Source organism: Bubalus bubalis, chromosome 16, assembly GCF_019923935.1.
Source record: "Bubalus bubalis isolate 160015118507 breed Murrah chromosome 16, NDDB_SH_1, whole genome shotgun sequence".
Taxonomy (NCBI): domain Eukaryota; kingdom Metazoa; phylum Chordata; class Mammalia; order Artiodactyla; family Bovidae; genus Bubalus; species Bubalus bubalis.
In genome coordinates, this window is record NC_059172.1 from 79,788,339 (window position 1) to 79,801,449 (window position 13,111).

Genomic DNA, 13,111 nt, shown 5'->3' on the forward strand with positions numbered 1-13,111 from the left:
GCTTGGGGGATCCTAATTCCCCAATTAGGGATCAAACCCAGCACCCAGCAGTATAAGGTAAGATTTCTAACCTCTGGGCCACCAGGGAATTCCCTCAGGCATTTCATTTGAAAATGAAGACGATAACTTGTGCTTCCTTATGCTTTTGTGATGATTAAATGAGATGATGTTTATAGATACAATGCATATTACAGGCACTCATTAATATTCATTATTTTCCCCTTGGCCTCAAAGGACATCATTCATTGTAAGTTTGCAGGATTCATGAAGAGGAAGATAATACAGAAGAATTGTAAGGTAATATTTTCTGATATTGAATTTAACTAGAGAATTATAACAGGAGCCTGACCGTTAGGCTATAAATCAAGAAAAATGGGATTTATTAGAAAATATGGGAGTGTTTATTTCTCCCAGCAGAACATTGCCCAGTGTGGGCATGGACAGTGTGTCCATGATTGTCCTCCTGGTGCCCAAACCAACCTGGAAGTTAGTAGGTGCTCAATAAATATGTGTGAGGGAATCGAGCTGGAGAACAGTGTCTAAAGATATGAGTAGTACATTTCCTTCATGGGAGCAATCATTACATAAGAGGATATGCTCCTAAACCTCTCTGAAAGCACAAACTCGTCTCATCCACAGCAAGAAGAAATCCAGTTCTTGGAAGACTTTTGAGAAGTCAAGAAATGTAGGATGTAAGATGCATGGTTAAAATTACCCAAGATACAAAGAGACTGAAAGTTCCTTTAGTTCTCACTAAAAGGTTGCCAAAAACAGAAACTCACACCCCAATTTTAACGGTCTCTGGATCTTTGCTCATCAAATGTGACAGACGGGTAATCTGGACCCCTTGGGCAACCAGAGAACATTGCTGCCGGTGTCGTTAACGGAGAGTCTGGGGTCAAGTTGATCTGCTTTAAAATCTTGGCTCCATCATTTTATGACCTTGTGCAACCACTTCCGTCTCTTTCAGATTTAACTTCTTCATTTGTGAAATTGGAACAATAATATTATCTATCTCAAGAGTTGTTGTAAGAATTACTTCAAATTATAGGGGAAGTTTTTTAGCTTAATGCCAGATACAGAAGACTCAGTAATTTGACGCCTTCCTTGTTTTACTGTACTCTTATGTAAGACATTTAAAAGAGACTGGTAATGAAAGGGAGATCAACTACATACCCTGACTAATCTTCTGTGGTATTTAGAAGGAGCTACAGTAATATTGAGCTTCCCAGGTGGCACAGTGGTAAAGAGTCTGTCTGCCAATGCAGAAGATGCAAGAGACTCAAATTTGATCCCTGGGTCTAGAAGATCCCCTGGAGAAGGAAATGGCAACCCACTCCAGTATTCTTGCTGGAAAATTCCACAGACAAACAGACCATGGGGTACAGACAGTTGGACACAACACATGCACACATAAGATTATGATCGAGGCAGAGGCTGAAAGCTGAGAGAACCAACAGAGACATGGCTTCCAGAGGACACACTGAGTGAAGAGACAATCACGGAGTCATTGGCAATGCTTCATGTGAAAAAGCACATATCCATGAAAACACAGAAAGTAGCCAAGGTCAGAAGTCCGCACAAGGGATGACTTGCACTAAGAGCTGCACAAAGCTTCCAAAAGTATCCAGAACTTTATTACATTGTTTCCTTCTTGACATATACCAGGACATTTCAAGGTACATTTCTGATTCAATCACCATCAGCTAGTTGTCATCCCTGAGGATACAGAGGATACAGAGGCAAATTAAAGCATGGTCATCAGCAAGGGACCAAGACAGAGAAATGCTCCCAAAATATACAAGAAATCTCCCCAAATATACAAAAAATCTCCTTATGGTTAACTTGCTACTGCCAACACTGTAACAATGATACAAAGTGAAGTGAAGTCGCTCAGTCGTGTCCAACTCTTTGAGACCCATGGGCTGTAGCCTATAATAATACCTCAATTTAAATATATATATTTGGCTGTGCTGTGGCTTAGTTGCAGCACTCAGGACCTTTGATCTTCACTGGGACATGTAGGACCTAGTTCCCTGACCAGAGATCAAATCTGGGCCTCCTGAATTGGGAACACAGAGTTTTGGCCACTGGACCACCAGGGAAGTCCCCTATATGCCCTCAGTTTTTTCAGTTAAAGTCAGGTTGTCCCCTTTGCCATCGGAGGGGCCAGAAGCCCGCAGACAGTCCCGGACATGTTGCAGGTGAACCGAGGGCAGTGGAATCGCTGCTTTGCTCTCTGGAGACTCCTTTCAGCACATTTCCTTCCTGCCTGGGCCTGGCGTTGTCCTGTTGCTAAGCTGCCTTTGCTGCCAAGGCTCCCAGGAATTGGCCCAGAACATCTCTCAAAAGCATAATGTTTAGAGTCACCCTACTCAGTTGTGTGGACTTAGACAAGTTCACTTTTCCTTGCTTCATTTTCTTTATATGTAAAATGGGAATAGTATTGACATTTTATAAAGAATAAATGACATAATCTGTTAAACACCCACTTTTCCATGAAAAGACCTCCATAAATGCTTATTCCTTGCCTTCTTCTTTTACCACTGTCTCTGTTTGTCGTGCCATGGTTGGGTTAGATCAGCTAACTTTTTCCATATAAGAGAAAGTGAATCTAAATAATAGTGTTCAATTACAAGTGCATCTACATCCAGCAAGGAAGCGTAAACAAGGCGGTGAAGAGCTCATGTTGACGGTAGAGATGACTCACAGAGTCTTCTCTCAATTTCCAGAATCAACTGGAACTCAACCTCACATGAAACTGCTACTTGACTGTCCATAAGGCAGAGAGTGTCAGAGTAACTGGTTAGAAAACCCACTGCCTCTCAAACTAGTTCTCAGCCCCAAACTGTGTCAGTGGGTTCCCTGAGCCCACGGCATTCCTCCACAGGGGGAAAGGACAGAACACTGGTGGAAAACATGGTACGTGTAGGGAGGGACATCGATTGCCCTGGATGCACCCAGAGAAGTGGAGGCAGGAAATAGGGCAGGTAAAGAAGACAATGGTTTCTTTCCCTGTCCCTTTCCTTCCCTCAGCAAATAGCTATAATCTAAGACAAAAGTGCAGCAGGAAGCAGAGGTCCTACGTGTTCATCCTGAGGTAGACACATGATGATGGACACGTATGTATGTATGGTACATAGTTTATTTTCTGTCTTTCCAACATAAAATCACCTCAGTTCAGTTCAGTTCAGACTCTCAGTCCTGTCTGACTCTGCAACTCCATGAACCTCAGCACATGAACCTCCCTGTCCATCACCAACTCCAGGAGTCCACCCAAACTCATGTCCATTGAGTTAGTGATGCCATCCAACCATCTCATCCTCTGTTGTCCCTTTCTCCTGCCTTCAATCTTTCCCGGCATCAGGGTCATTTCCAATGAGTCAGCTCTTCACATCAGGTGGCCCAAGTATTGGAGTTTCAGCTTCAGCATCAGTCCTTCCAATGAACACTCAGGACTGATTTCCTTTAGGATGGACTTTGCAGTCCAAGGGACTCTCAAGAGTCTTCTCCAACACCACAGTTCAAAAGCATCAATTCTTCAGTGCTCAGCTTTCTTTACAGTCCAACTCTCACATCCAGACATGACCACTGGAAAAACCATAGCCTTGACTAGACAGACCTTTGTTGGCAAAGTAACATCTCTGCTTTTAGAGATAATGATAGCACAGATAGCTCTGCACTGTTTTGATTTTGAAGTTGGATTTAATGGAAAGAACAAGGGTTTGGAAACAGGCTTGGCCTCAGACTTCAGCTATGTTATTGTATTATCTATGAACTGTGTGGCTTTGGGCAAGGTAGTTCAGTGTCCTTATCTGTAAGTGAGCAATTAGAGGTTTAAGTCAGATGCTGCATGAAACTGCTCAGCACTATGCCTGGTTCCTTCTTTGGTGACATCTAGAGCAGTGTTTCCCAACATTTCTTTCATTATTGCCATCCAAAAAGAAGCATATTAGACTGTATCCATGAAATTTCAATATCAGAGATATATATATCTGTTTATGTACCATATGCATATCTATATTTTATACATTAAAAAACAAGATGTTTTTGTCCCCAGTGACCAATTTCCACCCACTTGGGATTGATATCACCCCACTGAGAATATATGTCCTTTGGTGGTGTATATTCTTCTTAGCTGGGTCAACGAATGACCCATGACACCAGTTCTGCCTGATATGACTTGGCATCTCACCAGATGGTTGACAATAAGTACCATCTCCTGGAAGATATCCATAAAGCCAAGATATCTGGATTTCAGAGACACTCTTTGGAACACAGAACTCATTAGATTATAAAGGTAAGCCTGCTGAACTTGGTGTCAGTGAAAAGCAGTGACATTCTCACAAACGATTGACCAAATGCATTTGTGGGTTAGATCAACTCACAGAGAAAACAGACCAATGGCTAGAAAGATGAGAACAAATCAGAGAGGATATGCACAGCTCTTTTCAAGAGTGAGGCAACAGAATTTTTAAATCACTAAATTGTTTTTCCCTTTTATTTCTCTGCTTCCTTTAAAGCAACACTCAAGTCACTAGCCAACTGTTTCTTGCCTTACATTCATAATCTTGAATAATTATTCACATTCTGACATATTTCCTAGAGCCTAAGTAACTAAAGTGGCTATGCTTTGAGAAGGGGTTTTTCCTAAACCGGGAGCGATGGGAGAATCTATAGGTCCTAGGTGCCTTGAAGAACTGGGCTGCACTTCACAGCAGCCCTCCAAGAATATGTGTTTCATTTGATACAGCTGCACTAAGATTAATACAAGGTACATACAGGCTACTTAACATGGTCCTTTCTACATAGAGGGTGTGCTATATTGCTGCTATTGCTGTTATTTTTCATGTATAATTTTCTAAAAGGTTTGTCTCACTTTTCCACAAAGTGTTTAAATTTTATGTTTTAGCTATCATTGTGGATTCTCCTTGAGACTGCAAAGAAGACAAAGAGGTGGTATTACTAGACAATCAGTCTATAGGTGTGTGTGCATGCTCAGTCATGTCCGACTCTTTGTGACCCGTCGACTTGACCCCGTGGACTGTAGAGTGTCAGGCTCCTCTGTCCATGGAATTCTCCAGGCAAGAATGCTGGACTGGGTTGCTATGCCCTCCTCCGGGGGATCTTTCTGACTGATGTCTCCTGCAACTCCAGCATTGTAGGCAGATTATTTACCACTGAGTCACCAGGAAAGCTCATGGAACCGAGAACAGACAATTGGCCAAGAATACAGGTAATAACGTGGATGTGTGACTGGCACCTGAACATTCTTTGTTCGACCATGCCAGCTGTCAGGGGAGTTTGTCACACAGGTCCCAGTCACAAGGGGCTTTTGTCTTCTCAGCCTTGTTACTTAACTAGTACTGGCACTATGGTATCCTTACTGCCTATGCCGCGAAGGTCTTTGCTTTCCTAAAGTATTTTGGGGAATAAGCTTTCTGGATCTTATGGGATGCCTCTTAGGTTTGTGATTATGATTTTGGACTCACGCAGTAGTGAGTGATAGCTTGCAGTGAGCAGCAGCTAGAAGTGAGATGTTAGTTCCCTGACTGGTAATCAAACCCTGGTCACCCGGGTGAAAACTAGAAATCCTAACCACTAGACTGTGGGGAGCCAGCAGCTAGAGTCTAAACCCCCAATCCTCGTCTGTCTTGAAAAGAAAAATGTAGAGGAAAGTAAAGCATTTATTAGAAAAGCAGAGTAAATGCAGAAAGACACACGGGCAAACTCAGTGACAGTTGCCCCTTTGGGAAGTTCACATCACTTATAAGGGAGCAGTCTCCCAGGTCTTTATCTTCCCTCTGGCCAATCATCCTGCTTTGCCCCTGTGGATAACTTGTCTCAGGACCTTCCCTAAGAGCTCATGCTCCCCTCAGTCGAGACAGATTTCAGGGCAAGGGCGTCTGGTGGGAAGTGACGGCAGGACATGGTCTAGCAGCCACTGCCTTTTGATCCCAGAGGAGCCTTTCTGTGCGTGTGCAGTGTCTCCCTTGCCCCAAGGAGAGCATATGTGTGACCTCTCGATCCTTCACTCAGAGTTTAGCCCCTTTTTGTCCCTGCCATGACTATTATCTTAAAGTGTCCACAGGAGATAAAGTCTGTCCACTGTTTACCCTGTTCCTGTTTTATTTCTATCTTGAAGTGTAAACTGGAGGCTGACTCTATGTGCGTAAATTGGAGCCCACCAATCTCCTGCCTCAGATAAGCCATAAAAAGCCTTATTGGTTTAAACTGATATTAAGATCCTGCTCTTTGACAACCAGATGATAGATTCTCTGAATTGGAAAAACTTCTAAATTGGTAAATTTTTAGGCTCATCATAAACAACTATCTTATTGGTACCTATGGAAAGATCAAATTAAAAAGGTGGATACAAAAAAATATAATGGCTGATCTTGAGAAATTCCTTAAAAGTCTAATTGAATTTTTGGTCTTAGCTTCCACTCATGGGCCTTACAGGTATTAATGAAAGCATTAAGTTAATTAAGAAGATAATGGGACAAAGCTGATGGGAAATCAAGGGATTCTTCCCAAAAAAGTGGAAAGTTTTAAAGGTTATTAAGAAATAAGGTAAATAAAGCAAATAGTGAAAGAGGTGGCACAAAAAGAAGAATCAGAAAGGAAAGAGTCATGGGGTACTTCCCAGCAGGGTGGCAGTCTTTAAATGCTTATTAAGAAATGGGATGAATATAATGGACATTGATGGGTATAAATAAAGGTTTTAATATAGCACTCCCCAAGGTTAGGTAGGTCAAAATGATCCCTTATTTGTCCCTGAAATATTAAAGGGTCCCAAACAAGTTTACTTTTTTCTACCCCAATTTGGAGAAATTTTAGAAGCTGAAAGTCAAAAATTACAATGAAATTACAATTACAATTCTCCAAACCAGGCTTCAACAGTATGTCAACTGTGAAATTCCAGATGTTCAAGCTGGATTTAGAAAAGGGAGAACCAGAGATCAAATTGCCAACATTCGTTGGATCATTGAAAAAGCAAGAGAGTTCCAGAAAAGCATCTGCTTCTGCTTTATTGACTATGCCAAAGCCTTTAACTATGTGGATCACAACAAACTGTGGAAAATTCTTCAAGAGATGGGAATACTAGACCACTTGACCTGCCTCCTGAGAAATCTGTATGCAGGTCAAGAGGCAACAGTTAGAACTGACATGGAACAGATGAGTTCCACATTGGGAAAGGAGTACATCAAGACTGTATATTGTCACCCTGCTTATTTAACTTATATGCAGAGTACATCATGCAAAATGCCAGGCTAGATGAAGCACAAGCTGGAATCAAGATTGCCAGGAGAAATATCAATAATCTCACATATGCAGATGACACCACCCTTATGGAAGAAAGTGAAGAGGAACTGAAGAGCCTCTTGGTGAAAGTGAAAGGGGAGAGTGAAAAAGCTGGCTTAAAACTCAACATTCAAGAAACTAAGATCTTGGCATCAGATCCCATCACTTCATGGCAAATAGAGAAACAGTGGAAACAGTAAGAGACTTTATTTTCTTGGGTTCCAAAATCACTGCAGATGGTGACTGCAGCCATGAAATTGAAAGATTCTTGCTCCTTGGAAGAAAAGATATGACCAACCTAGATAGCACATTCAAAAGCAGAGACATTACTTTGCCAACAAAGGTCTGTCCAGTCAAAACTGTGGTTTTTCCAGTAGTCATGTATGGATGTCAGAGCTGGACCATAAAGAAGGCTGAGTGCTGAAGAATTGATGCTTTTGAACTGTGGTGTTGGAGAAGACTCTTGAGAGTCCCTTGGACTGCAAGGAGATCCAACCAGTCCATCCTAAAGTAAGTCAGTCCTGAATATTCATTGGAAGGACTGATGTTGAAGCTGAAACTCCAATACTTTGGCCACCTGATGCAAAAAACTAACTCGTTGGAAAAGAGTCCTGATGCTGGGCAAGATTGAAGGCAGAAGGAGAAGGGGACAACAGAGGATGAGATGGCTGGATGACATCACTGAGTTGATGGACATGAGTTTGAGCAAGCTCCAGGAGCTGGTGATGGACAGGAAGCCCTGGTGTGCTACAGTCCATGGGGTTGCAAAGAGTTGGACATGACTGAAAGCCTGAACTGAATTGAACTGAAAGATTGGCAAAACGTCCTGGGTCCCTTGACTTGACCTTTTCACTGGGGCCAAAGGCTTTTTACATAGGTGCTTCCCTGGTGACTTAGATGGTGGAGAGGTTTTAAGAACTCCTTGATGTGGGAACCTTGTAAGTTGTGGTACCAAAATCCATTGGTGGAACTCGGACTTAAACTACAATTAAGAAAAAGTATACGTGCAAGGTTGATAAAATTATAAAGGCAGAAATGCGTGAGCAGATTTTATGTGAAGAGGTAAGTCAGAATTGCCTGATTGTCTTGTGAGAATGGATATTATGTCTAGCTGGGAGCACTTCTACTCAGAACTGCAAGACTGGGATTTGCTGATAGGGCCCTAGTAGAGGCTATGGTTAAACATAAAAGAGTTGATTGAATTGACGGTGACTGTAGGAAACTTGGTGACTTTGAATGGGCATTATAGAAAGTGCTTACATCACTTTTGCCTGATTGTATGGTGGGGATGATACTGTGTCTCACCGGGGAACTTTCCCCGGCCTGATATTGTAAAGCAGGGCATGTAATCTTCCTCTTGGGCAGTATTAATTGAACATGCTAAAAGAAACTAGGAGAAGGCAATGGCACCCCACTCCAGTACTCTTGCCTGGAAAATCCCATGGATGGAGGAGCCTGGTAGGCTGCAGTCCATGGGGTCACTAAGAGTCGGACATGACTGGGCGACTTCACTTTCACTTTTCACTTTCCTGCATTGGAGAAGGAAATGGCAACCCACTCCAGTGTTCTTGCCTGGAGAATCCCAGGGACGGGAGAGCCTGGTGGGCTGCCCTCTCTGGGGTCGCACAGAGTCAGACACGACTGAAGCGACTTAGCAGCAGCAGTAAAGGAAACTATCAGTGTTGCTTGAGCCCACAGTGTGAGGTGGAAGCCAGAAGCTAATGTTGAATACAAGCAACCGTCTTACCTTGCAGGGCTCTACAAAATCAGAAATGTAAACACAGCCCACACTGCCTGAGACTGAGCCTGGTTAGTTTGATCAACAGAACCTCAACATCTCTCCCAAAAGAAAAAAGAAAACACTAATAAAGAGGAAAGGGGGCTTTTAAAATACAAATGCTGAAAATGTTCTCTTGTCCAAATTCTAAATCAAAACTTCCTTAAGATTGTTTGTCAAGGAGAAATACAAACCTTAAAGGTACTCTCTACAAATAATAAGACTTTAGCAATCTGAGTGAGTAAACTTAATTTATTCCAATTATTACTCACAAACTAGAAACTTTTGTACTGCACCTGATCCATGGGAAAAGTTTTTAAGTAAGAGCTAAAAGTCTGTTTCTGTCTGAATGTGTGCATCTGTTATAGATATGGTAATTTTATGCCTCTGAATGGCACTGCCAAAATTAATTTTTTAAAAAAACTTTAACTGGCTAGAACAACCAAGATAAAATAAAATTCTCAAAAATATAAATTAATCACCCAAATTTGCAAGCTCACATGATCTAGGATTCATCTCTAATAAATAAACACTTGGTTTAATTAAAATAAGCAGGTCTTTAAATTTATAAACATTAAATTTCAAGCTTTTATTTTACCTAAAATTAAATAAGCTCATATTATCTCTGTTACAAAATTTGTCAGCAAGATAAATAGCTTGGGATGGTGACTGGCTTTGTCTAATAGCTCATGAAATTTTCATGAGTGATCTAAACATACTTATTGGGGACAAGTGATTTACGTAGACCTCAATGGAATAGGACTTCAGAGTTTTGGTGAGTAAAGTAAGTTAAATGATGGGAATTCATTAAATGGCTAGATCATTTGCAAATAAGATAAAATACCGAACATTAATTGCTAAACAGTCAAAGTTTATCTATTTTTGTCTTATTACAGAAAATCTGAAGATGTTTGGGTCTTATAGTAAACGTGTTTTAAACCACATTGAAGAAAATAGGTGCTGAGGAACTATATGTTCCTAGAAATTATGAAATATAATCCTAAATTTGCTAATAAAAATACTGGTAGAGCAAACAGTTTACAATTGTCTTGGCTTTCACTGAAAATTAAGGTTTATAAGGGTTAAGAATTCTAATTAATGTAATTAAAACTACTAAAATTAATGAGGAAAACATTTCATATACAAGGAAATTTTTTTAAAATGTTGATTAAAAAGATGCACAATGTGAGAGCTGTGAGTTATTAGGCGCAAAATGGGGACTCAGTGGAAAACAATCCACCTGTAATTCAGGGGATACAGGTCCCATCCCTAGGTTGGGAAGATCCCCTGGAGGAGGTCATGGCAACCCACTCCAGTATTCTTGCCTGGAAAATCCCATGGAAAGAGGAGCCTGGTGGGCTACAGTTCATAGGATGGCAAAGACGGGGGCGCACCTGAAACGACTGAGCATGAGCTCATGTGGACTGTAGCCCAGGAGACACCTCACGTAGCTCTGAAAGACTGCTCCAAAGAGGCAGTGGGGGAAGGCCAACACATGAAACTCTGGTGAAGGGGGAATTCAAGGCAATCGAGTACTCGTTTTACAAAGGTTTTCTGCAGCTGAGGTCATCATGAAAGGATTAGTGCATTTCTAGGTATAGGAGGAAGACGAAAGGATGTGGATCATGAAATCAGTTCCTGAAAATATCTATCTAAAGACCTGTTCCACCAGTTTCCCTGGAGCACACTCAGTCTCCACTCTGAGTTGCCTTCAGGGAGTGTCAAAGGTAAGCAGCTGCAGAAGCACAGGCAGATGGCAATGCCCTTGTTGTTGCTGTTGTTTCAGTCAGTCAGTCAGTTCAGTTGCTCAGTCGTGTCCGACTCTTCGTGACCCATGAATCGCAGCACGCCAGGCCTCCTTGTCCATCACCAGCTCCCGGGGTTTACAAACTCATGTCCATCGAGTCGGTGATGCCATCCAGCCATCTCATCCTCTGTCGTGCCTTTCTCCTCCTGCCCCCAATGCCTCCCAGTCAGGGTCTTTTCCAATGAGTCAACTCTTCACATGAGGTGGCCAAAGTACTGGAGTTTCAGCTTTAGCATCATTCCTTCCAAAGAAATCCCAGGGCTGATCTCCTTCAGAATGGACTGGTTGGATCTCCTTGCAGTCCAAGGGACTCTCAAGAGTCTTCTCCAACACCACAGTTCAAAAGCATCAATTCTTCCATGCTCAGCTTTCTTCACAGTCCAACTCTCACATCCATACATGCTGTTGTTTAGTCGCTGGCAAATGCTCTTGGCAAGTGTCAACTTGTAGTTGACAAAGGTATAAGGAATAGAAATGCATTTTGTTAAGGGGAAAGAAAGTAATTTTGTCCTAAAGAAGCTGAGATAAAGATAGAAAGAGAGAACATAGGACAAACATCTAAATATTTAAAAAAGGATATTATAGAAGGTTTGTGGAAAAGGAGCCCTGAGAAAAGACAACAGAAATATTATAGTTACCATTGATAACTCTAAGGACATGTCTATAGTAATCAAGCCAACGAGCTTAAGCCACTTTCAATAGCAGATATCAATTCAGTACTGAATATTTCTGAGATCCTAAAATTTATCTTGGCCAATTTTCTGTATATTTAGATTTAATTTGTAAGCACTTACTTTCAAGTCAATTAAAATAGTTCATTTACTAGTTAACTTTTACATTAAGACTGAACCAGAAATCTCAGTTTTTGCTGCTTGAGTTAAAAAAACTCTTGACCACTCATCACTTTTTTTTTTTTTCCTGAGGGCCTGGACACAAGGGAGAGAGAGAAATACCTGCCAAGGGAAGACAAATACAAATTGCTTTTCATGGGAACACAGTTGAAGTTCTCTTGGTCTTGTAAAAATACTCTGGGAGAGATATAGCTGCCCAAGGGAGGGAAATACCAATTGCTTTTCATGGGAGCATAGTTGAAGATCTGTCTTGTAAAAATACTTAGGTGAGGGGAGTTCTACAAGATGGAATAAAGCTTACCCATAACAAGGCCAGTACAAAAGTTAAAATCTCAACCAACTTCCCACCACAGGAAGAGCCTGAAGCAATAGGGAAAGGATTCTCTGGTGTTGTCACTTGTGAGTCCTGCCCTGTTATTAATTTGTACCAAAGTCATTGTAAGTACCAACACATACATCAACAAACATACCTTAATACCAAGTATTAATTTGAAGCTGACTATTTCCCAGTTCACAAGAACCTGAAATCCATTTAGCTTAATTTCTCTTTCATTTAGAATTGTTTGATTTTTAAGTGCCTACTTTTCTTTGAGCCAATTAAATAGAGCTCATTTACAAATTTAGCAATAATATCCAAAGACAAAGACACATACATACATACATGTATGACATACATGAGACATACATAAATCCAAACAGACACAAGAGATCTCATAGCTTTGTTTTCCAGACTTAGTCATGAAAACAGATATCACAATATAAAACAATAGCTGATAAATAATAATTGGAATACGAAAAAAAAGGCTTCTTTCATGTGTGTTTCCCATGCCCCCTCAGTTTCAGGAATTAGAGATGGTCTGGATATGCGTCCCTGAGAGCTGTGGTCTCAAGGTACAAGGAGAGAAAAGTATGTTCTCCTAGTAGGACAATTTGGTTAAAACCAAAAGTTTTAACCAGTGTTCTCTGGAGTCTAAAGAATATTGGGGCCACACGGTCAAAAAATCTTTTTCTGTGGTCATAGTTTCATGGCCAAAATTTAAACCAAGCAGTGCTCAAGTTGGCCCTGATAGCAAAGGTAGGCTGGTCCCAACAGGGATTGTCTCTCTGGGGAGGTGAGGGTCTTTAGTTAGATCAGCCCCAGACTGTCGATTAAAGGAGAAGAGTCCTGGACATAAGGGATCTTCAGTTTGTATTCTCATCCTGTGGCAACACAGATTTGATTGTAAGAGACACATTTTTTAGGCCTTTTTATGTTTATTTTTGGCATTGGAACATAGCTATAGGTTGACCAGTCATTTAAAACTTTTCCAAAGGTGTTCCCAGCTTGGGGGGGGGGGGGGGTTGTGGTGTGGGACATTGGACGAAATGCTT